Raw genomic sequence first — 26,721 nt, 5'->3', positions numbered from 1 at the left:
TGTTCCTCTCTCTTTCTTCCTTCAACTTGTGCAGGAGAAAGGAGGAAAGGAGAGGAGAGGTCTAGATGAAAGAGAAATGACTGTGGCTCACTTTCAGCATGGCTCCATTGGCCACGAGATGTCTGAGAGTCCCATCCAGTTTCATTGATGCACTACCAGAACGCAACCATTTCAGGATCCAACAAATTCCTAGGCCACAGTCATTTTCTGCTATAGCAGGGTAGTTATGTTCTCATAAAACCTCATGTTTTAGGAAAACTGTGTAATTGTGACCAATGATTCAGTGGAGTTAATAGTTTAGGAGGTAGGTCTTTCAAAGATGAAAACCTGACTGACGATTTTCAAGACAAATTCCAATATTATTGCTATGTATTATTTGGTATTTTGTTCAGAAAGCCCAGTGTGTAACTAGTACCATATTTATTTTCTTGTTTTTTTTTTAAAATAGTATTTAAGTGCTTACTATGTACCAGGCACTGTTCCTTCCATACCTTTTGTTGCAGTGAGATTTTGTTCCTTACTAGTTCCTTTCTCCTTCTTGCTACCACTTGTACTTCCATCACTAGTAGAATGCTTTTTATCATTATCACTCATTATTATTTTATTAAATAAAGTTGGAAAACCAAATTAACAAGTAACAAATTACAAGTGAACCTTGTAACAAAATAGGGCTAAGGCAGAGGCTGGGTAACACAGCAGTATCATGTTATGACCAATTCTGCACAGAAATGCTTTCAATTTCTTCCTATGCTGATTCTCTACTTGCACAAACTTAAAACAGTCATAGTATTTAATAACTGCTTACTTGGTGTTTAGCACTTTGCTAAAAACTGGGTAGAGGCAAGATAATCAGACCGGGCTCAGTCCCTGTCCAGCATGCAGCTCATGAACTAAGCTTTAGGAAGAGCAGGAATCTTATCCCCATTTTAGCTGTGAGGAAACAGAGAGGTTAAGTGACCTGCCCAAAGTCACACAGCAGGCCAGTGACAGAGTTGGTATTAGAATTAAGGTCTCCTAAGTCCCAGACCTATGTTCTTTCCAGTATAGTGACTCCCCATAACTTGTAGCTCATGTCACACCCAGAACAGACTCTAGTTGTGGAAAGAACATTCTTTAATATTTCCCTTGTATTATATTAAAATTACATAACAAAAACAAGCATTATAGTAGAAATGACTGTTCTCAGTGTCCATTCAGCCAGCTGTTGTTAATAATGAAAACATGAACAAGTACAAGGAAACTAGGCAGTTTTCTCAAAACATTTACTACTTGATGTCTGAAAATCCCCTGGTAACTTGAGGTAGTTTTTTTTTTTCAGGTTGTGAAACCAAAAATTTCTGTTCCTCAATTTTCAAGTATTGCACAACTCTACCTGTTTATGATATTTTAAAAAAAACAGCATTTCCAAAATCCAGTGTAGGGGCAATGCTTATATAATTATGCAAGTGTCAATCCCAGTAAAAATGAGTGAAAATCTAGCCTTCTTATCAAGCTGCCAGCAATTCCACTAAAAAAAGCACATTCATGGAGCCTAATCTTGGCAAAGGGATGGCAGTATACTTGTCAGAAAGAGACTTGTTTTATCTGAAGAGACAAGCTTGTGTTTGAATAAATGGAGGAACTCAGTGTAATTGTCAACTCTTGTGCCTCTCCTGAAGCATTTGCAGGGCTTTGCGTTCTAGCAGAAAATGTTCATTCACCCCTGAATCATATTATTTAGTGTTTGTTGGAAAAATACATGTTAGGTGAAGGAGTACCTAAATATTCCTATGGATCCAGGGATACAGGAAGAAGAAAGAAGAAAATTGGACATCCAGCTCGTGTTTCCTGCCTATGTGATTCCATCACCATGGAAGCTCATCCAAATGTTATGCAGATGTGACTCATGTATCCTGGAGATTGTGAATTAGCAGCATCATCTAATTCTTTTTTAAAGGGAATAACGAAAAAACAAACAGCAGCAGCTCTTGGGTTAGAACCTGAGGGAATTCAAATTGATGAAAACTGAATCACAAACAAGCCCTTGGAGCAAATCCAAGGGGTGTGTAAATTTTCTCTCTTGAGAGGTTAAATTTAAGGAAATCCTTTTATTTTTATGAAATTTTCAAAACTAGGCTTCTCCAAGCCATGACTTACATGTTATTTTCTCTCGTCCCATTCACAAGGGATGTGCAGAAGCAGAAAGGAAACTGCATGGTTCCTCTGTGTGGTGTTTTTTCTTCTTCTTTTTTGTATATGTGCAGAGTTGTGGTGGTCGCCTGCTTATCTTATCAGACACACAAGAAGCATTCAGGGCCAGGATCAAGAAATCCTGGTTAAACACCATTTCCAGAAGGTCTTTGAAATCTTAAGATTTAATCAAGAGCTAATATTATTTCAAAAGAAGAAAAGCAAACCACCTGGCAGAATGATTTATGCAATTTATGCAAAAGAAACAAGACCACATTCAGATTATATCCTTCAATTTTGCAGAACAGTGACCAGGAGAAAAAATCAGATTGTGCTTTCTAATTTCACCCAACAGTGCCTAAGGAGGGGAAAATGAAAGGGAGAAGATACATTTGAAATCGTGAACACTGTGGTAAAATTTACCTATTTTAATAATTTCCTAGTCCAAACAGAATTTCAGCCTTTCTTGCTAAAAAAACCCCCAAAACAACTACTCTGGCTGTTTCTGTTTCTGTGAGTGTTCCTGTGTAGCCATGTTTTGTTGTTATAGTTGTCACTGGGGGAATGATCCAATCTGAATGGGGGAAGGAGGGGCAAAGTTAGACTGTATACGTCAGTAATGGGGACAGAGGGGAAAGTGTCAATCAATCAATCGTATTTGTTGAGCATTTACTGTGTGCAGAGCACTGTACTAAGCACTTGGGAGAGTACAATATAGCAGTGTAGCAGACATTAATATAAATAAATCATGGGTAATGTACATAAATGCTGTGGGGCTGGGAGGGGGGATGAATAAAGTGAGCAAGTCAAGGTGACATAGAAGGGAGTGGAAGAGACAGAAAAGAGGGCTTAGTCAGGGAAGTCCACTTGGAGGAGTTGTGCCTTCAATAAGGCTTTGAAGGGAGGAGAGAAAATGTCTTTGTCACTGCAGTTCTTCACTTTCCCCAATATTGAAAGCCAAGATGATATTTATGCTGCTCTCACTTTTCAGTAATGTGTTTGTTTTTCCAAGTCTCAAAGCATTATTTGAGCTTGAGCGTGGTTTAGCAAAACTATTTAATTAACTCTTGCTGCACATTAAAGCCTCTGCAAGGCAGGACCATCACTGCACACACAGTAGCATTAGGCAGAAAAAGGTGGAGACTTGAGGGGAAAAAAAGACAAATCAAAGGGAGCTGATGGGTTGCCGGGTGAGGAGGGAGGGTCTGAGCAAGGCTTCCCCTTTGGTGTGATTGTTAGAAGGGCTGACTCTAATAGGCCCTGGACCAGATCACAGCACGAGTCAGTTGGAGGGGTTGTGGATGGAGTCAGACTGATTATCTGGACCATGGGAATAGAGAGGGAGGTAGCTAATACAGATGCTGGGTAGGGAGTGGAGATGGAAGGGCAGAGGGAGAATCTGTTAAAGCCAGGGGGTTTAGGACTGGTGAGTGGCAAGAGCTAATAATAATACTAATAATAGTGGTATTTTCATTCATTCAATCGTATTTATTGAGCGCTTACTGTGTGCAGAGCATTGTATTAAGCGCTTGGGAAGTACAAGTTGGCAACATATAGAGACAGTCCCTACCCAACAAAGGCTCACAGTCTACAGAGGAAACAATAATAATGGCATTAAGTAAGCTCTTACTATGTGCAAAGCACTGTTTTAAGTGCCGGGGAGGTTACAAGGTGTTCAGGTTGTCCCATGGGGGGCTCACAGTCTTAATCCCCATTTTATAGATGAGGTAACTGAGGCACAGAGAAGTTACGTGATTTGCCCAAAGTCACACAGCTGACAATTGGCGGAGCCAGGATTTGAACCCATGACCTCTGACTCCAAAGCCTGTGCTCTTTCCACTGAGCCGAGTTCTTATTATGTGTCAAGCACTGTTCCAAGTGCTGGAGTATATACAAGCTAATTAGGTTGGACACAGTCCCTGTCCCACATGGGACTCATAGTCTTAATCCCCATTTTACAAATGAGGCCACTGAGGACCAGAGAAGTGATGTGACTTGTCTAAGGTCACACAGCAGGCACGTGGCGGAGCCGGGATTAGAACCCAGGTCCTTCTGACTCTCAGGCCTGTGTGCTATCCGCTAGGCCATGTTAGTGCTGAAGAGACTGAAAGCAGAGAGGGATTTGGATGGGTGGGCGGAGAAAGGAAGAGGAAGACCAGACTTGACCTTCTCCATAGGTTTTTGCCCGTTTCTCCATAGAACGGCAGTGCTAGTCACGATGCCACCTAGTTATATCTGTCCATGTAAACCTACCCACAGAACCTGCGTGATTTCCAGGGGTGCTTCTAGACTGTGAGCCCGTTGTTGGGTAAGAATTGTCTCTTTTTGTTGCCGAATTGTACTTTCCAAGCGCTTAGTACAGTGCTGTGCACAGTGTAAGTGCTCAATAAATACAATTGAATGAAAGAATGAATGCTATATAGCATAATCCGGCGGCGGCCTCCGCCTTCATCTTGGAGGCTCCCTCGAAAAGCCAGTTCAGAAACCACATCCCTTTTCCTTCCTCCCGCTCTAGACTCGTTGAGGGCAGGGAATGTGTCTGTTTGTTATGCCCGTTGTTGGGTAGGGACCATCTCTATATGTTGCCAACTTGTATTTCCCAAGCACTTAGTACAGTGCTGTGCACACAGTAAGCGCTCAATAAATGCGATAGAATGAATGAATGAATAATCCCTACCCGCCCCTGCCCCATCACTACTATCATCACCACCAAACCAGGAGAGGCAAGAGAGCCCCTTCCTTCCTCTCCCCCTCGTCCCCCTCTCCATCCCCCCCAACTTACCTCCTTCCCTTCCCCAAAGCACCTGTATATATGTATATATGTTTGTACATATTTGTTACTCTATTTATTTATTTATTTTACTTGTACATATCTATTCTAGTTATTTTATTTTGTTAGTATGTTTGGTTTTGTTCTCTGTCTCCCCCTTTTAGACTGTGAGCCCACTGTTGGGTAGGGACTGTCTCTATATGTTGCCAACTTGTACTTCCCAAGCGCTCAGTACAGTGCTCTGCACACAGTAAGTGCTCAATAAATACGATTGCTGCTGCTGATGATGATCTCTATATGTTGCCAACTTGTACTTCCCAAGCACTTAGTACAGTGCTCTGCACACAGTAAGCGCTCAATAAATGCGATTGAATGAATGAATGAATAATCCCTACCGCCCCTGCCCCGCCCCATCACTACTATCATCACCACCAAACCAGGAGAGGCAAGAGAAGGCTATCTGCCTGTCATTAACTCTGTGAACTTCTAAGGAAAATCTGAATGGTTTTGATTAGGGTCTAGGTCAGGCATAGGAGTGCTTCTCTTGACCCTGCCATTGCAAAGGGGAAGGAAGTGGTCTCTGGCTTTGTGGTGGTGGCTAGTACCCTTATGCAAAAGCTATAGATGGGAGTATACAGTGAGGCATATTGATGCCTGTTCACTTGCTTTGATGTCTGTCCCCCCCCCTTTCTAGACTGGAAGCCTGGTGTGGGCAGGGATTCTCTCTCTTTATTGCTGAATTGTACTTTCCAAGCGCTTAGTACAGTGCTCTGCACCCAGCAAGCTCTCAGTAAATATGATGGAATTGAATTGGAATGAGCAGGCATGTCACCAGGGATGACAGAATCTTGGAATGGAGAGTCAAGGGGACATAGCTTATGCTGATGCCCGCTATAGAAGGGCCTTGAGGTTTCTGAAGGGTTCCTTCATACCAGGAGGTGTTGATGATAACCATCTCACTGTGCCGAAAGAGCCCGGGCTTGGGAGCCAGAGGTCATGGGTTCGAATCCCAGCTCTGCCACTTGTCAGCTGTGTGACTTTGGGCAAGTCACTTAACTTCTCTGTGCCTCAGTTCCCTCATCTGTAAAATGGGGATTAAGACTGAGCCCCATGTGTGACAACCTGATCACCTTGTATCCCCCCCCAGCACTTAGAACAGTGCTTCGCCCATAATAAGAGCTTAACAAATGCCATTATTATTATTATTAAGCACTTAGTACAGTGCTCTGCACACAGTAAGCGCTCAATAAATACGATTGAATGAATGAATGAATCTAGCTCACTGCCGGCCTCTTGCCCACGCCTGGCCTGGTACACCCTCCCTTCTCATATCCAACAGACAATTACTTTCCCGCCCTTCAAAGCCTTACTGAAGGCACATCTCCTACAACAGGCCTTCACTGTTGAAGGGAAAGCCCTTCTTTCCTCTTCTACATCATCCTGACTTGTTCCCTTTATTCATCCCCCCAGCCTCACAGCACTTAAGTACATATCTGTAATTTATATTAATGTCTGTCTCCCCCTCTAAACTGTAAGCTCATTGTGGACAGGGGATGTGTCTATTGTTATATTGTACTCTCCCAAGGACTTAATACACTGCTTCACACACAGTAAGTGCTCAGTAAATAAAATTAAATGATGAATAAATGAATGATGTCTGCTTTAGCTGAGTGTCACTGTCAGTGTCTCCAACTCTGTTGTTTTGTACTAACTCTGTTGAATTGTACTTTCCCTTGTGCTAAGCGCTCAAAAAAATAGTGATTTATCCAACAAGGAGCCCCAGAGGCACCTGAGATCTTTCAGCAGTTCCATTAGCCCTTTCTCCTTCCCTACTTATCTCTTCTGTAATGATACACTGGGACACAGGAGAGAAAGAAACATGAAAAACACCAACATATACTGTAACAATGATCATATTTTATGTATAATAACGCTAGCTGGGAATACACTGTGCGGGCTTGTAAAATATAAGCAGACTTGTGTGGGTGTGTATGTAAAGGACTCCGAGTAGCTTTTGTCCACTGAGAGCATTGTTTCATCTAAAACCACAGTGACCAAATCTAAAGAAACCCAACTGCCTGACCCCCACTTAAGGTAATGATAAATGTTTACTGGTATTTCCTCGACTTCGTATTTCTTTCTATGCAGAGGATTTCACTTGTAATATTGCTCTGACAGTCGGTCAAGTTACTGAGTGATCTAATTTCTGCTCCTGAGTCTATGATATTTTGTAGTATTTTAATTTTGATATCTCCGACTGAGCCTTCTTCATATGGAAATGAAATAATTTTTAGGCATTGCTCTTGTTTCTTTGAGAATTTCTATTTTTTTTCATATATACTGGAATGGTAGAATTCTAGTTTCCTTCAATATCAATAAAATCCAATGTTATGCTTTGGGGCTCTGTACTGAATAGTTTTGCTGATTATCTGAGCTGTGATAGACCAGAATGTAAAAGATATTATACAATTAATTATGGAATAGCTATATAATAATTTATATATATGGCTATGAATAATAATAATAATAATAATAATTGTGACACTTAAGTGCGTACTCTGTGCCAGGCACTGTATTAAACACTGGGGTGGTTACAAGCAAATTGGTTGGGACACAGCCCCTGTCCCACATGGAGCTGAAAGTCTTAATGCCTATTTTATAGATGAGGTAACTGGAACGTATAGAAGTTAAATGACTTGCCCAAGGCCACTCAGAGGACAAGTGACAGAGCTGAAATTAGAACCCGGCTTGCATCTACCCCAGCGCTTAGTACAGTACCTAAAATATTATAAGGAGAAACATTAGGAGAAGCAGCGTGGCTCAGTGGAAGAGCAGGGGCTTGGGAGTCAGAGGTCATGGGTTCAAATCCCAGATCCGCCAACTGTCAGCTGTGTGACTTTGGGCAAGTCACTTAACTTCTCTGTGCCTCAGTTACCTCATCTGTAAAATGGGGATTAAAACTGTGAGCCCCCCGTGGGGCAACCTGATTACCTTGTAACCTCCCCAGCGCTTAGAACAGTGCTTTGCACATAGTAAGCGCTTAACAAATACCATTATTATTATTATTATAAATGCTAACGTGCCACAATTATTAATTATTAGCACAAGTCTTTCTGACTCCCATGCCCATGCTCTAAGCACTCGGACATGCTGCTTCTGTGAATGTAACTGAAATGGTACCTTACCGTCTCTCTCTTGGTTTTAAAGTTTAATTCTTTTTATTATTAGAGAGGTGGTTAAAAAGGTCATTTAAAATAAAATCAAAACTGTATTTTGAATAGCACAACAGGTGTAATGGGAGAAGCTCTGAACCTCTCAGAAATAACTTTATGCCATTTTAATGTCTTTTTTTCAGCCCTTAAAATTGATATTCATGGTAGTGAACTCTCAAATAATGATAGACCATATACAAATGCCATTACTGTGTCAACCAATGCTCCATTCATTCATTCAATCTTATTCTTTCATTTGTTCTCTGTCTCCCCTTTCTAGACTGTGAGCCCACTGTTGGGTAAGGACCATCTCTATATGTTGCCAACTTGTACTTCCCAAGCGCTTAGTACAGTGCTCTGCACACAGTAAGCGCTCAATAAATACAATTGATTGATTCGTATTTATTGAGCACTTACTATGTGCAGAGCACTGTACCAAATGCTTGGGGGAGTACGTTACAACAATAAACAGACACATTCCCTGCCCACCACGAGCTTACAGTCTAGAGTGGGAGAGATGAACATCAATACAAATAAATAAATTACAGATATGTACATAAGTGCTGAGAGGGGGGACAAGCAAAGGGAGCAAGTCAGGGTGACACAGAAGGGAGTTGGAGAAGAGGAAGTGGGGGGATTAGTCTGGGAAGGCCTCCATCTAGCTCCAGATTCAGCCTGAGACAGTGGTAATAGAATGCTTGTCCCTCAGTGCTCAGTTCTGGGTCCCCTTATATTCTCCATTTATACTCACTTATTTGGATAACTTATTCTCTTCCACAGCATCAGCTGCCATTCCTATCCATATAATTTCCCAAATCTCCCATTCCAGCCCTGACCCCTCTCCTTCTCTGCGGTCTTGCATTTCCTTATGTCTTCAGGACATCTCTTCTTGGTCGAGTTGCTGAAACCTTGAACATCCCATGGCCAAACAACACTCTTCATCTCTCCACACAAACCCTGTCCATCCCCCGACTGTCCCGGCACTGTAGCCAATGGTGAGAGATAGTGAGACACCGTCCTCTGTCTTACAAGCCCATAAACTTGGCATGATCCTCAACTCATCTCTCTCATATCCCAGGGAAGTGAGGTGACTTGCCCAAAGTCACACAGCTGACAATTGGTGGAGCGGGGATTTGAACCTATGACATGACTCCAAAGCCCGTGTTTTTTCCACTGAGCCATGCTGCTTCCCCCTTCTAAACTGTGAGCCCGTTGTTGGGTAGGGATTGTCTCTCTGTCTCTGTCTCAAGCGCTTAGTCCAGTGCTCTGCACACAGCACTCAATAAATAGGGTTGAATGATTGTATAAAAAAGGGCTAACCTTTCATGCGTGAGGAGACGGGCCGCTCCGGATTCCTGCTCGCTTTACTTTATCCTTCCTTCCTCCCTCCTTTCCCATCTCCTTCCCTCCTCCTTTCCTTTCTCCTTCCTTCCTCCTTTCCCTTCTCCTTCCCTTCTCCTTTTCTCCTCCTTTCCCATCTCCTTCCCTTCTCCTTTCCTCCTCCTTCCCCTCCTCCTTCCCCATCTCCTTCCCTCCTCCTTTCCTCCTGTTGGGTAGGGACTGTCTCTATATGTTGCCAACTTGTACTTCCCAAGTACTTAGTACAGTGCTCTGCACACAGTAAGCACTCAATAAATGCGATTGATGATGATGATATTCAATCTGTCATCAAATCCTGTCAGTTCAGTCTTTGCAACATCTCTAGATTCCTCCCTTTCCTCCCCATCCAAACTGCTTCCCTGTTGATCCAAGCACTTATATCCCACCTTGACTACTGCATCCTCCTCCTCCTCTCGACCTCCACTCTATTGCCTGGATCGTTTTTCTCAAAAAATATTTGGTCCATATCTCCCTGCTCATAAATATCCAAGGTTGCCTATCTTTGTATCTGTTAGAAACTCCTTACCATCATCTGTAAGGCACTCAGTCAGCTCTCTCCCTCTTTCCTTACCTTGCTGATTTCCCAGCCCACACACTTCACTCTTCTTATGGCAACCTACTCCCTGTACCTCATGTTCATCTATTTTGCTGCCAACTCTTTGCTCAAATCCTCCCTCTTGCCTGGAACTCACTCCCCCTTCATATCCAAGAGACTACAATGCTCTCCAACTTCAAGCCCTCCTAAAATCACTTCTCTTCCAAAAAGCCTTTCCTATGTTCTCAATGGGGTTAGGGTAGATTTTAGTAATGTTTGAAAGTTGAACCAATAGGATTTAGTGATGGAACCCATTGTTATGGTATTAGTTAAGGGTTTAATAAGTGCCAAACACTGTTATAAGTATTAGGGTTTAGACTTTTAGGCTGTGAGCCCACTGTTGGGTAGGGACTGTCTCTATATGTTGCCAATTTCTGCTTCCCAAGCGCTTAGTACAGTGCTCTGCACATAGTAAGCGCTCAATAAATACGATTGATGATGATGCTGATGATGATGATTAGGGTAGATACATACCAGAGCATTTCCTAGTATTACCATTCAATCAGTCTTATTTGTTGAGCATTTCTATGTGCAGAGCACTGTACTGAGCCCTTGGGAGAGTACAATAAAACAGCAGACACGTTTCCTGCCCTCAGTGAGTTTACAGTCCAATGTCCTTGCCGTCTCTGTATGAGGCAGTCAGAGAGATCTGGAGCTGATCACAGACCTGGACAAGAAAACGTTTCTGTATATAAGTGAAGTCACCAAAGAGGAAATTTTCTTTAGGAGAGTAAGCTTTAGTAGCTTTAGTGCAAGGAAGTTGTGTTAACTGGAACCAATGCTGCAAAGAGACAACAATATGATTGGGATTAGTGGCATAATAAGGAAGAGGAAAAGGATGTTGCCATTGGACACGTTATTCTTTTTCCAGTTCTTTATCATCACAGAGGGATGAGGGAGCCTTTAAATCAGAAGCTAGTAGTTTCCAGCTAAGTCAAATACAAATGTGCTGAAAGACACATCCATTGAGCCATTATACTTTCACAATTTGCTGTCTGAGTTATGGAGTGCCACCTGGAAGAGGTTCAGTAACATTCCTTCTCAAATACTATTTGTTTTAATGATCTCATTTAAAGTCTGGGGGACCATTATGTTTTTCCATTTTGTTCTATTTGATTGTATCCTAGCTTCAGATGGGCAACCAGTAAAATATTTTCCATGTCTTTTTTCCCAAGATAGTTTGGTAATATGAAAGATAACTTAGAGGGAATAATATACAGGGTATGTACCTGGCCTCATCCGAGTCACTGCTTCAGTGTGTATAATGAAGGCATGTTGGTCAGAAACTCTGAAAGTAGCCAATGCACTAGGAGTATCCTGCTCAGGAAAACTGAAGCGTGTTCTGCATTAAGGACATTTCTGTTTGTCTTTTCAGCCTCACCTGGGCTGAACCAAGATTTCCATTCTCACCCAGATGTAACGTCGGGATTACTGTCTGGACTGTTAGCTGCTTGTGGGAAGGGCATATGTCTACCTACTCTGTTGTATTATTCTCTCCTAAGGGCTTAGTATAGTGTTTTGTACACAATAAGAGTTCAGTGAACACCATTGTTTGGTTGATTTAACTGGTGATGGTCAACTGGGTGTTGACTGTAGCACTGCAAGGTGTGTAGGGGAAGTGCTCTGAGGAAAGTTGTCAGTGGCCAGGATGGCATGAATATCTCTATCTAAAATAATCCCCCAGACATTGATTTCATCCTTCACCCTTACTGAACTTTTGGACCGCATTACTAACAATATTTGAGTTTTACTGACTTGGGTAGAAGGATGGATAGCAAGGCAGGAGTTGGATTTCCAGACTCATCAGCCTTTGGCTGGACAGTCAGCCGGATGCTGACCTGGATGGGGGAGAGAATAAGCTGGCTCCTTTTTATGTAGGAAAAGTGAAGGTCCCTTAACCTTTTGTGAAGGGCTGGTTTGTTTCTTGATTACAGCAATGTGTGCTGCTGCATTTGCACCTTTCTGAATTAGACACTATTCTTCAGGGAACATCTCTTTTTCTCTCCTAATATGGAAACACCGTGGTGTTCATTCTTTTTACTTTCTCCTATTGAAAGCTCCATTTTTCTTTTACTAGACCAGGTGTTTGTATTTTCTTTAGGGACTGTTTTGTTTAGAACAGAGCTCAGCAGGCTTCCTTCATTTTAGGTAGAGAAAAATGAAATATCTATTGTAACCCAGGTGCCCCAGTTCAGTCAAAATTCTGTTCCCATTGAGGCCACTGTGCAGAACTGTAAATGGAAAGTGGCTCATAAAACTGTCACCGCATCTCTGTCGAAAGGGTAAGCTGGATGTAACCATTCCAGGAGGGACCCTGGAGTGAAGAATTCATTTCTTAAGCCCAACATTTTACCCAGGAGTGAATGACATGAAGAGCATTATTTCAAGTATGTAGAGAAAAGATACATATCAGTAGAAAAGCAATGTGACCTAGTGGAAAGGACACAGGCTCGCGAGTCAGAGGACATGGATTCCAATTCCAGCTCTGCCACGTGTCTACTATGTGAACTTGGGCAAGTCACTTAGCTTTCCTATGCTTTATTTTCCTCATCTGTAAAATGGAGTTTAACGTCTATTCTCCTACTTACACTGTCAGTCCTGTGTGGAAGAGGGACTAGTTCTGACCCGATTATCTTGTATCTACCCCAGGTCTTAGTACACTGCATATTAAGTGCTTAACAAATACCACAGCTACTGTTATTTTTAGAGGTATATTTTTCAACCTGGTGGTCTTGGGAAAGTTCTGAGATAGATCTTGTACATAACACTGAGCATCTGCCTAGCCAAAGGACTTTCCCAATTTTCCTTGACTGAGCATAAGTTTGAGCACTCAGTGTGTTTTATTTTATATTCCAAGTTCTCTACCTTCCTTTTGGAAGTCTCTGTTGAACTCAAAAAAAGCAAAGGTGTAAATTAAATTCCCTTCTTTTGATGGAATGGAAAATTTTGCCACCTTTTGCTCTTTCAAAGAGAGGTTCTACCGAGTTGCAGAGGATGATTGCTTTACTGCAGATATTTATTTGACGTATCACACCAGTGTTTTAGATTTGGGGACAGGGCCTGTTTCCAATTTGATTATACTGTGCCTACCTTAGTGTTTTGTTCAATTCTTGGCATATAGTAAGGACTTAACAAATGTTGTTATTGTTGTTATTTTGCAGGTGTCTGTTGTCCAGTAGTTGCTGTTCAGCTGTCCAGTTGGTTTGCAGAGTGCTTAGTGGCACTTCGCTAATAAATGTTCATTACTAGGGAAGGTTTGGAATCATCATTACGTGCTTACTGTGTTCAGAGCAGTATACTAAGCACTTGGGAGAGTATATTAATGTCTGTCTCCCACTCTAGACTGCAAGCATTTTGTGGGCAGGGAATGTGTCAATAGCTATATTGTACTCTCCCAAGCACTTAGTATAGTGCTCTGCTAACAGTAAGTGCTCAGTAAATTCATTCATTCATTCATTCAATCATATTTATTGAGTGCTTACTGTGGGCAGAGCACTGTACTAAGCACTTGGAAAGTACAGTTCAGCAATTAAAGAGAGGCAATCCCTGTCCACACCGGGCTTACAGTCTAGAAACGGGGAGACAGACATCAAAACAAGTAAACAGGCATCAATGTAATTAAATTGAATTATATGTACATGTAAAAACAAGTCAACAGGCATTAACACAAATAAATAGAATTATAGATATGTTTATAGATACACAAGTGCTGTGCGGGGGGGAAGGGGGTGGAGCAAAGGGAGTGAATTGGGGTGAGGCAGAGGGGAGGGGAAGCTGAGGAAAAGGGTGGCTTAGTCTGGGAAGGCTTCTTGGAGGAGGTGAGCCTTCAGTAGGGCTCTGAAGGGGCGAAGTGTGATTGCTTGGCAGATTTGAGGAGGGAGGACATTCCAGGGCAGAGGTAGGATGTGGGTTAGGGGTCGATGGCCGGACAGGCGAGAATGAGGTCCAGTGAGAAGGTTAGCACCAGAGGAGCAGAGTGTGTGGGCTGGGATGTAGAAAGAGAGTTTTGTTTTGTTGTTTGGTTTTGTTTTCATTTTGTTTTGTTGTCTGTCTCCCCCTTCTGCAGTGTAAGCCCGTTGTTGTGTAGGGACTGTCTATATGTTTCCGACCTGTACTTCCCAAGCGCTTAGTACAGTGCTTTGCACACAGTGCTGAATAAATACGATTGAATGAATGAATGAATGAGAGAAGGGATGTAAGGTAAAGGGGGGCAAGGTGAAGGAGAACTTTGAAGCCAACAGGGGAGTTTTTGCTAGGTACGGAGGTTGATAGGCAACCAGTGGAGATTTGTGGGGATTGGGGTCCTCCCGTGGGACAACCTGAACACTTTGTAGCCCCCCCAGCACTTAGAACAGTGCTTTGCACATAGTAAGCGCTTAACAAATGCCAACATTATTAGTGGGGTGACATGCCCAGAACGTTTCTGTAGAAAGATAATCCGGGCAGCAGAGTGAAGTATGGACTGAAGTGGGGAGAGACAGGTTGGGAGGTCAGAAAGAAGGCTGATGCAGCTTGGCTCAATGGAAAGATCACGGGCTTGGGAGTCAGAGGTCATGGGTTCCAATGCCGCCTCTGCCAATTGTCAGCCGTGTGACTTTGGGCAAGTCACTTAATTTCTCTTTGCCTCAGTTACCTCATCTGTAAAATGGGGATGAAGACTGTGAGCCCCATGTGGGACAATCTGATCACCTTGTATCCTCCCCAGCATTTAGAACAGTGCTTTGCACATAGTAAGTGCTTAACAAATGCCATCACTATTATTCGGGGTAGGATGAGTGATTGTACTAACGTGGTAGTGAATGAATGAATAAACACAATTGAATGAATGAATACAATATATCTGAATTGATAGATATGTTTCCTGCCCACAAGGAGCTTACACTCTAGAGACTGTGCATTCCTGAATACATCCAGAAATGGTCAGTCTAGCACACGATGACAATAGTGTCAATATCCTCTTGGACTTTCTGTTGGTTGATAATTTAGTCCATAAGATGCTACTTCTTAGATCTAAGGGCTTCCAGGTGTCTTTAGTTTATTTAGAAGTGGAATAGATATTGGTGATTGCAAGCTAGTGATTAGCAGATTCCGTGAACAGTTGTAGATCATTGTGCCCTTGACCCAACACTACCTTATTTAAATGATGAGGTTCTCTGCAAAGGACTGAGCCTATCTGAAAGGTAAAGTGGAAATGCAAATGGAGAATTGAGAAGGAAGGCAGCACCCAGAATTCTACAGAGTTTAAGGACTAAAGTACCATATGTGTATGTATTTTTGGATGAAAGAGTTCTTGTCAGGTTCATTATGCCGTTTTTTAATGGTATTCGTTAAGCGCTTACTACGTGCTAGGCACTGTGCCAAGTGCTGGTGTCCATACAATTTGTTCTGATGACTTGACACCTGTCCACATGTTTTGTTTTGTTGTCCTTCTCCCCCTACTAGACTGTGAGCCTGTTGTTGGGTAGGGACCGTCTCTATATGTTGCCAACTTGTACTTCCCACACAGTAAGCGCTCAATAAATACGATTGAATGAATGAATACAAGATAATAGATTAGACAAGAGCCCTTACTCTAGATGGGACTCACAGTTTTAATCCCTATTTTACAGTTGAGGTAACTGAGACACAGAGAAGTTAAGTGACTTTCCCAGGGCCACACAGCAGACAAGTGGCAGGACCGGAATTAGAACCCAGGTCCTTCTGACTCTGGCTCATGCTCTATCCACTAGGCAACACTGCTGCCCAAAGTGGAAATAGTGTGGAGGCTTATCTAGAAAATCTTTTTAGCACCATCAGTTTGGGTAATGCACAGAATACATCCTCAACACCCCCAGTATAAAACACTTGCTGGGGAAACTGTTAGATCCTTGGGTTGGTAATGGAAATGAACCTATTGGATTACTTGGTTTTATGTACAAAAGCACATTTTGAACTTAACACACTTTATTTTTTATTCACGTTTCTAGCTACCATAATAGAAGTAGGCCAGCTGAGCATATAAAAGCTTTGTACCAGATGGTTTGAGTTGAAGGATTGATTTCAATAGAGTTTGCACAATACATCTGTTCTGAGACATAAAGTATTATGGTTCTAAAGTCATCTGCTCTGTTAATGGTGATCTCATTTGCCTTAATAGCAGTCACGGATACAGAGTAACCACTGGGGTTGAACCAGAAAAAGTAGGGGATTGATTTCTTAAGCCCAGAGCACTGAATCATTATTATTTACACTTTTTTCTCCGTCATGTTGCAAAGATCATGTCTGGTGTGATATCTTTTAGTCTGAAGTCTCACTGTGATCCAGGGAGGGTCTGCCTTGTAGGAAGATTATTTATTCATTCATTCAGTCAGTCGTATTTGTTGAGCACTTACTGTGTGCAGAGCACTGTACTAAGCGCTTGGGAAGTACAAGTTGGCAACATATAGAGATGGTCTCTACCCAACAGCGGGCTCACAGTCTAGAAGGGAGCACATACTGTGTGCAGAGCCCGGGATTAAGCACAGGAAAAATATATTCAGGCGATAACTAGACACAGACCCTGTCGCTTGAGGGGATCACAATAATATACACTGTTGAGATGAATTCTGGATTGCATCTTATAACCAGTGAAAGAGTTATAGTTCCCATAGCAAGTTCTCCTATCTTTCTTTTTGAAGATGGGCATAATGGTGACATAATTGCAATCATGTGGAATCTCTTCATTGTTCCATATATAGAGGAAGGCTCTTATAGCTATCCCTCCTTACTGGTAAATTTCTGTGAGCGGGCCATCACATCCTGGTGCTTTACCGTTTTTCATAGTTTGTGGTAGTGCCATCTTCAAATTAGGGCTGAGGTCATGCTTTGAAGGGCCTCATCTTTGGCAGGTTTAGCATATCATAGTAATGAACTTCCTGTCTGTGTGTCTGCAATAGGATCAAGCCATCTGTATGGGCATACCCCACGGTACAGTCATTATAGGTACCTCAAAAATGTGGATATATCATGAAGGCCTGTTTTGTGGGGTTAGGTTTTCTCGTAAAATTACATCTTAGGATGTAGAATCCATTCCAGTGCCACTGGAAAAATGTAATGTGATGTGTAATATTTTGGAAGATTAAACATTGCTAAACTATTATCTACTTTCTGCTACAGTAAGTCAAAGCATAGTCACAAAATTAACTGAGTTGTACTATGATTACTCACCTGTGCTGGGCAGCAGCAGTATGAGGGAGTCTAGGAGAGAGACACAGGTTTATCACGCGTAAGGAGGCAGTGGTAAACCGCTTCTGTATTTTTGCCAAGAAAACTCTATGGATCCACTACCAGAATGATTGCAGATGGAGGTGGGGCGTTCTGGGAGAGACGTGTCCATGGCATCGCTGTGGGTCGGACACGACTCGACAGCTTGAGACACGACTCGACAGCTTGAGACAACATCAACAACTATGATTACTCAATCAACGATATTAACTGCATACTTAGAGCATTGTGCTGGGTTTGGGAGTAACAAAATCCCTGCCCTCAAGGGGCTTAAAATATAATTGGAAAATGAACATGAAAATACATTTCAGGTAGGAGAAAGCAGTAGAGTTGTAACGATATGTACATAACTACTACAGGTTTGAGGGGGATGAGTATTCCAGGGTTTAGGTGACACACAGAAATGCTGAAGGTGGGTAGTATAGGAACAGAGATGAGAGATTAATCAAGGAAGGTCTCTTGGAGATATCATGACATCTCACTCATGTAAATCCTCAAATGTTGAATCATAGCTATAATTCTATTTGTTCTGACGATTTTGACACCTGTCTCCATGTTTTGTTTTGTTTTGTTGTCTGTCACCCTCTCCTAGACTGAGAATCCGTTGTTGTGTAGGGACCATCTCTATATGTTGCCGACTTGTACTTCCCAAGCGCTTAGTAAAGTGCTGTGCACATAGTAAGCACTCAATAAATATGATTGAGTGAATGAATGGATCAGGTATGCTTAGCTACTGAAATTTTATCTACATTCATTACATCCAGAGGGTATGGATGAGCTGATGTGGGGTCAGTTGCTGGATCTGGTGAAATGTTCTCCCACATTCCTTACACTCATAGTGTTTCTCTTTAGTGGGTACCCTCTATTGCTTAACAGTCTTTGCAGGAGGTTGCAGAAGTCTAAACTTGCTTTCTTGACTGAGAAAGTTGTTTTTTAATTTTAGTGAAAAATGGATCCAATGGGTTTTTTTTTTTATGAAGCACTGTCTGGTAGGCCTTCACAATATCTCTGCATACCTTCGAGCTCCTCCATCAGGGTTTTCTTCAGTCATTTTAAAATACTTTTTTGAGTACTGATAGAAGAAACTTTCATCCAAAAATCTTAGCAGATGATGGTGCTAAGATTCTAGCTTTAGTGACAGCCACTTCCACCACCAGGAACACTGGGTTGCTCCTTCATCCAAAAGCAGCACAGAATTGGAGTGAGGTAGATGGGCTAGGTTTTTAGATGGCCTTTTCTAACATGTCGTGATTCTCTGCTGCTTTTCGATAGAGCAGTTTATCTTCAGGTAGGGGCAGGAGAAATAGGATGTAGAGGGAATTGAATTTTCTGCAGTGATTGGACTATACCCTGGGCAGGGCTTATGGATTCTGGGCTACTTCATCAACTAGTGGGTGACACATCTCTGGATTTAATGTGTTACGATCATTCAGAATTGGGGTGTAGATGACACTCGGAGTTGATAATGATCAAAAGTCCTTAATGTAATGGTGGTCAGCGTACCTCTGGATTTCTGGAGCTGTGGTATCTCACCACTGGCTGTAGATATTTTTCAGTTTGGCCTCTGTCATACTGCAGGAGGTTGTAGACATCAAGTCCATACTGAGCCCCCTTTTTTCTCTCCTCCTCCCCACCCCCCCCCACCTTACCTCCTTCCCCTCCCCACAGCACCTGTATATATATTTGTACAGATTTATTACTCTATTTTACTCGTACATATTTACTTATCTATTTATTTTATTAATGATGTGCATATAGCTTTAATTCTATTTGTTCTGACGATTTTGACACCTGTCTACATGTTTTGTTTTATTGTCTGTCTCCCCCTTCTAGACTGTGAGCCTGTTGTTGGGTAGGGACCGTCTCTATATGTTGCCGACTTGTATTTCCCAAGCACTTAGTACAGTGCTCTGCACACAGTAAGCACTCAATAAATGTGATTGAATGAATGAATGTAGGTCTGGTCAGGTAGTTTTTTTTGAGGTGAGTTTTTAATCATAACGTTATTTTCATCAAAAGATTCTGGTGATACCTCCTTGCCTCACCCAAAATTCCAGTAGCTGTCTGCTAGGTGATATCTTGGAAAAGCATCCATTCACTGTTTACATTGGCAGTTGTTCCTTGTCCCAGTTCCGCTTTTCAGGTGGCAGGTGTTCTGATTTTCTGGTATCTTGTAATGGAAAGTCCTTTCCATTGGCTTAAAAGAACTCAGTCACCTTGCCCCCTTCTACCTCACCTCACTGCTCTTCTGCTGGCTCAGTGGAAAGAGCCTGGGCTTTGGAGTCAGAGGTGATGGGTTCAAATACCGGCTCCGCCACTTTCAGCTCTGTGACTTTGGGCAAGTCACTTAACTTCTCTGGGCCACAGTTCCCTCAACTGTAAAATGGGGATGAAGACTGTGAGCCCCCCGTGGGACAACCTGATCACCTTGTAATCTCCCCAGTGCTTAGAACAGTGCTTTGCACATAGTAAGTGCTTAATGAATGTTATTATTATTATTATTATTACTACAACCCAGCCCGCATGCTTTGCTCCTCTAATGCCAACCTACTCCCTGTACCTCAATCTCGTCTATCTTGCCTCTGACATATTACCCACGTCTGGCCTGGAATACTCCTCCTTTTCATATCCTTCAGACTAATCACTCTCCCTACCTTCTAAGCCTTATTTGAAGGCATTTCACCAAGAGGCCTTCCCTGACTAAGCCCTTATTTCCTCTTCTCACACTCACTTCTGCATCACCATTGCAATTGGATTTGCTACCTTTATTCACCTCTCCCTCAGCCCCAAAACACTCATATGAATATTTGTAATTTATTTATATTAATGTCCATATCCCTTTTTAGACTGTAAACTTCTTGTGGGAAGGGAACCTGTCTACCAGCTGTTGTGTTGTACTCTCCCAAGTGCTGAGTACAAAATTTGGCAAACAGTAAATAAGATTGATTGTAATTAAGCCTCTTTTTGGTAATTTAGAGCATATGAAGTGGTGGTCTGTTTGGCCTTTGATAACTCATGTGGTTGCAGTGGTCCTTATATTTTCTCCTGTATGAAATGGCACTGAAAAAGGGTCAGAGAGACATTCCATCCTGGAGGGTTTCACCAGCTCTTCCAACACTTTCCTTTGCTTTCCTTTCCTTTGAATTAACGGATTTCAGTAGTCTTCATTTGCCCAAAATAGAACCAAACTAGTTCAGTAGATTTTTGTCATAAATATTATTTATTAGGGTTAATGGGATTTAAACTGTTTGAAACATCTTGGTTTGGGGTCCACACTGCAGGACCACAAGTGTAGTCTATGAAGCACTTCCTAGAAGTTTTTGGTTATCCCGGTCCTTCACAAGCTATCACAGAAGTTTTAGACATAGGAATTTAGGTTTATTATAAAGACAGAAGGAGGGAAGCAGTATAGTCCAGTAGAAAGGGCATGGACCTGCAAATCAGGAGGCTTGGATTTTAAACCCAGCTCTGCCACTTACCTGCTTTATGACCTTGGGCAAGTCACATAGCTTTTCTGTGTGTCAGTTTCTTCATCTTTAAAATGAAGATGAAGTAACTGTTCTTTCTCCCTCCCTCTTGGACTAGGAGCCATGTGGAACAGATACTGTGTCTGACCTAAACTTCTATCTACCCTAACTCTTAGTACAGTGCTTAGCATGTGGTAACCGCTTAACAAAATGCAACAATTGTTTTTGTTATTAGAATGGAATAGGGAGATTGTCGAAGCCCTGTGGGAAGAGATCAGCTCTTCTTTATTTTGCTCCCCCAAGCGCTTAGTACAGTGCTCTGCACACAACAAGCACTGATTGATTGATTGCACCCACCTATGAACAATTATGAAGAAAGCTACACAGTGATAATGATAGTATTCATTCAGTCATTCGTATTTATTGAGCTCTTACTGAGTGCAGAGCACTGTACTAAGCGCTTGGGAAGTACAAATCGGCAACATATAGAGATGGTCCCTACCCAACAACAGGCTCACAGTCTAAAAGGGGGAGACAGACTACAAAACAAAACATTCATTAATGAATTAGTATTCATTAAGTGCTTACCAGGTGCCAAGCAATGGGATAGACATGTGTAATCAAATCAGATACAGCCTCTGTCCCTCACAGGGTTTTAATCTAAGAGGCACAGAGAGCTGGTATCTTAACCCCATTTTACAGAGGAGAAAACTGAGGCTGACTGGTTAAGGGGTTGCCCAAATTCTCACAGAAGGTCAGTGGCAGTGTCTCCTTATTCTCAGATCCTGACTCTTTTCAGTAGCCTTCATCATCATCATCAATCAATCAATCGTATTTATTGAGCGCTTACTATGTGCAGAGCACTGTACTAAGCGCTTGGGAAGTACAAATTGGCAACATATAGAGACAGTCCCTACCCAACAGTGGGCTCACAGTCTAAAAGGGGGAGACAAGGGGGAGTAGCCTTCCCCTCTTTGAGCAGGGGATAGAAAAACATCAATCAGTCAGTGGTTAGTGAGTGATTACTGTGTACAGAGCTCTGTAATTAGCACTTGGGAGACTACAGCAGAGTTGGTAGATATATTCCCTGACAAAAAGAAGCTCAACACCTAGGGGCCAGATGGAAATTAATATAAATAAATGAATTACAGATTTGTAAATAAGTTCTGGAGAGTTGAGGGAAGGATGAGTATCAAATACTAAAAGGGTAAGAAGCAGGGGAAAAGAGGTCTTAGTTATGGAAGGCCTCTTGGAAGAGATGTGATACTAATTAGACCTTGAAGGTGGGGAGAGTGGTGATCTGTCTTAAATGGAGGGGGAGAGAGTTCCAGGTCCGAGGGAGGCTGTGGGCCAGGCGTCAATGGCAAGGTAGATAAATCAAAATACAGTGAGTAAATTGGCATTGGAGGAGAGAAGTGTACCGACTGGATTTTAGTGGGAAGTCAGCAAGGTTAGATAGGAGGGGTTGAGCTCATGCCACGTTTTAAAGGTGATGGTAAGCAGTTTCTGTTTGATGTGGACGTGGATAGGCAACCATTAGTGGTTTTCGAGGAGAGTGGAGATGTGGATTGAGTGTTTTTTTTTTTGTTTTGTTTTGTTTTAGAAAAACGATCCCAGCAGCAGAGTGATGTGTGGTCTGGAGTAGGAGAGAGAGAGGAGGCAGGGAAAAACATGCTTTTACATGGTGCCTGTCATCGGCCATCATTGTTCCCTCTTGTTTACTTCCTGAATGAACTTCCCTCTTTCCTCCTGCGTGATACTGTTGCTCCCTGCTGCATTTAGAAGCTTGTAAAAAGAAAAAGATAGATTGTAATGTTGAAAGCCTGTGTGTTTCAGGTTAGTGTTTAGTATAAAGCCCGGTGACTCTTATATTTGGTAAAGGAGTAAACACAAGGCTTGTTACCACTTGGTGCTACCGTGTTTGAAAATCATTCTGTTTCACTTTATTAGAGATAGGGTTGAGAAAAATTTGAGACTGTGGGGCCCTGCAGCTTTAGGTTCTAAGTCAAGTGTCCCATCACTTCTCTTCCTTCTGCTACCACACTGTCATCTTTCTGTGTGTTTTAGTTCTTTTTTTTCCTCCTTTGTAGACCCAGTTCATTCTGCCTAATCCGGGGCTCTTCACTTCTCTATCAATTTTAAAGCAACTGGATGTGCGTGCAATTGTTTTATTCTGTTTTCAAAGTGAGAAGCAGCATTGCCCAGTGGATGGAGCACAGGCCTGGGGGTCAGAAGTATCTGGGTTCTAATCCCAGCTCTGCCGTGTGTCTACCGTGTGACCTTAGCTAAGTCACTTAACTTCTCTGTGCCTCATTTACCTCATCTGTAAAATGGCTCCCACCTTGACTACTGTGTGACTTTGGATAAGTGACTTAACTTCTCTGTATTGTATTTGTTGTTGACGTATGCTGCCCAGTCGTGTTCCCGTAGTGACGCCATAGACGCATCTCTCTCTGAATGCCCCACTTCCATCTGCAGTCATTCTGGTAGTGTATCCGTAGAGTTTTCTTGTTAAAAATACGGAATTGGTTTACCATTGCCTCCTTCTGCACAGTAAACGAGTCTCTGCCCTTGACTCTCTCCCATGCTGCTGTTGCCCAGCACAGGTGAGTTTTAACTTGTAGCAGATTGCCTTCCACTCACTAGCCACTGCCCAAGCTAAGAATGGGATGGGTATGCCTCTGCTTGACTCTCCCTCCTGTAGTCGTGACTGGTAGAGTACTGGAAACTTTCCAGATGCAACCCTGAGAGAGTGCCATATTTACCTCATCCGTAAAATGGGGTTTTTAGACTGTGAGCCCCATGTGGGACATGGACTGAGTCCAGCCTGATTAGCTTGATTGTAGCCCAGCACTTAGTACAGTACCTGGCATGTAGCAAACACTTAAGAAATACCATTCCTCTGTCCTCCCCCCTCCCCCAAATAATGACATCCTGGAGATAACATTGCTGTCTCCAGATGAGTGTGCTGCCTAGGACATTGTAGATGCTCCCTAATTATCTTATATCCACATCAACACTTAGTACAACACTTGGCATGTAGTAATTGCTTAAGAAATACCATAATGAAGTCATTGCTATTTAATCAGTCTCCCTCAGTTAACAAATCGCAGACTGCCCAATTGCTGATAAATTCAATTTAAATGGATGGGGTAATGAAAGTAATCCATCAGTGGTACTTATTAAGCACTTACTGTGTGCGGAGCGTTGTACCAAGTACTTGGGAGAGTACAATACAACAGAGTTGGTAGACATATTTCTTGTCCACTATGAGCTTGCAGTCTAGAGAAAATGGTTGAGAAATTTTCATCCAAAAATGTTTTCTCAGTGACTCTGTTGTATTTAACGTTTACGCTTTGGGACTTTCGGCTGTACCTGGTGAATGAGCCCCCATGAGCGTACGTCAGTGGTACACATTGCTCAGAGAATCTGCAGGCAGGCTACTTCCTGTCAGAGGAAATCAGCCTAGAAACTCTTCAATCGCCTGGATGTTTCACAATGACAGCATTGTCACTTTTCCAAAATGATCCTGGGAGATTTCGACCTCAAAGAGTTCATCGTGTGTCCAGGGATGTACATCCACCGAGGCTGTATTTTCATAGAGGCTCAAAATAGTTGGCAATTTGCATCTAGAAAATGGGGCATAGGAGCGATGATGCTTCCAAATCCCAGGTGCTTTCAAATGAAGTGATGGGCGGTTGTGTTTGCAGTGAGTCCTGCAAAGCCTTTTCCCCTCATCCTCCCACTCCGGTCTTCGAGTAGCAGGAAAAGCTGTGTTTTCTTCCCACGGGTAGAAGGAAGGGCGGTTTGAACAATGAGATTGCAAGCGGTAGATCCAGAGTGAAATGGAGGTGGTCTGGCGACAACTGACCTACAGAGAGGAAAAAAGCTATTAGCTGCTCTCACAGATGTTCACATGTTTTGGTTCTGCGAAAGCCACACTTATTCACCGGTGAAGGGGATCCAGAGGAAGTACTTTGTCAGCTGACGTCAAGAAAGTACTTGGAGAAAGCAACCCGTTGAATAGTCCTTGGAAAAAATAAACCGTTGTAGTTTTGCTGTCTGCCTTGGGAGTGTGCAGGTATCAGGTTCTGAATCCACTTAGATGGAGTCTAGCTTGTCTTGGGTTTGAAGCAAGAACAGGAGTTTTAAAATGAAAAACTCTGGGGTACATTGATTAAATTTGCTGTAATGTGTAGAAGAAATCATTCTGCATCAATCAGTCAATCAGTTGTACTCATTCAATTGTATTTATTGAGTGCCTGTTATGTGCAAAGCACTGTACTAAGCACTTCGGAGAGTGAAATATAACAGACATATTCCCTGCCCACATCATGCTTGAGCACTTACTATTTGCAGAGCGCTAAGCCTTTGGAAGAGTGTAACAGTTGGAAGATACGTTCCCTGCCAACATGGAGCTTATAGTCTGTTATTGAAGGCACAACTCCTCCAAGAAGTCTTCCCTAAGTCCTCCTTTCCTCTTCTCCCACTCCCTTCTGTGTCACCTGACTTGCTCCCTTTACTCATCTTCCTTCCCAGCCCCACAACACTTATATATGTATCTGTAATTTATTTATTTACAGTAATGTCTGTCTCCCTCTCTTGGGAGCGGTCAGGGAATGTGTCCATTTATTGTTTTATTGTACTCTCCCCCAGTGCTTAGTACAGTGCTCTGCACACAGTAATATATGATTGACTGACTGAACCCAGCAAGCATCATGATGGATCCAACTGACCTTTAATAATAATAATAATAATGGCATTTATTAAGCGCTTAATAAATGCCATTATTAATTAATTAATTACAAGGTGATCAGGTTGTCCCACAGGGGGATCACAGTCTTGAACCCCATTTTACAGATGAGGTAACTGAGGCACAGAGAAGTTAAGTGACTTGCCCGAAGTCACACAGCTGACAATTGGTGGAGCTGGGGTTTGAACACATGTCTTCTAACTCCAAAGCCCGGGCTCTTTCCACTGAGCCTCGCTAGTTCATTATGGATTGGAAAAAAGGAGAATTGCCCTGGTGTTTGAACTTATCAACCCATCCTGGGCTTTCTCAGGGACATATGGGCCCTGCAGTCTCGCAACCACCACTTTGACAGAAAAGCCCCTAATTCCTACAAGGATCTGCCTGGTTTTCTAACACTGAGTACTTCGCGACTCTTCCCTCTCCCTCACCCACCCATTGCATTTATGTCCATATAGGCATACTCTATTGTTTTCCCCCCACCTGTAATTTTAGTGTCTGCCCCTGCTGCTAGATTTTACAGTCCTTGAGGGTGGGGAGCATGTCTACTAACTCTATTGTGTTCTCCCACGTGCTTAGTACAGTTCTCTGAACAAATTAAAAGCTCAACCTATATCGGTGATTGATTGATTGCTTACCCTACCTTGCCAAATTGGGTGGCCCCTGTTTCTTTGGCATCCCAGAAGGGGGGGTCAGAAGGTTAAAGTGACTTATCAGAGGCCGGAGCCGACCCGTGGGAGAACAGCCAACGGAATCTAGATCTTATGAATTTCTTCACTAACATCATGTCCACGTTATTCTGTTACAGCAGGAGAACAATCAATCAGTGGTATTTATTAACACTTACCACATGCAGAGCACTGTAAGATGGCTGTGGTTAGGCAGTGGTTCCTCAAGCACATACGATGAGAAGTTTCGCCTTCTGGCTGTCATACTGTAGCTAGAACTGTGGGTCTTTACATTTTCCTTCTCAGTCACACACCCATCCATAGGCGAATTTCACCATCAGAGCCATCGTGTTTCACTATAAAGGATACACCCACATGTGCATACATATATGCTTCTCAAAATAAATATGTACATATAAGTAAATGTGTGTATATCCATTATATATTGAGAAGTGTGTCTAAGGCAGA

General features: G+C 42.5%; 1 protein-coding gene and 1 non-coding gene across 5 annotated transcripts in view; one reads left to right on the top strand and one right to left on the bottom strand.

Annotated features, from left to right (window-relative positions):
- Positions 1 to 26,721, top strand: part of VAV3 (vav guanine nucleotide exchange factor 3) — a 360,450-nt gene that overhangs the window by 102,571 nt on the left and 231,158 nt on the right. The gene's annotated exons all lie outside the window — the stretch shown is intronic.
- Positions 23,452 to 23,589, bottom strand: LOC119927957. Its single transcript, XR_005450921.1, has one exon. It is a non-coding gene; the product is annotated as a small nucleolar RNA SNORA7 (small nucleolar RNA).

This window comes from Tachyglossus aculeatus, chromosome 4 (genome assembly GCF_015852505.1).
Source record: "Tachyglossus aculeatus isolate mTacAcu1 chromosome 4, mTacAcu1.pri, whole genome shotgun sequence".
NCBI lineage: Eukaryota > Metazoa > Chordata > Mammalia > Monotremata > Tachyglossidae > Tachyglossus > Tachyglossus aculeatus.
Note: the sequence above shows the minus strand (reverse complement) of the source record. Positions and strands in the feature narration are given on the sequence as shown.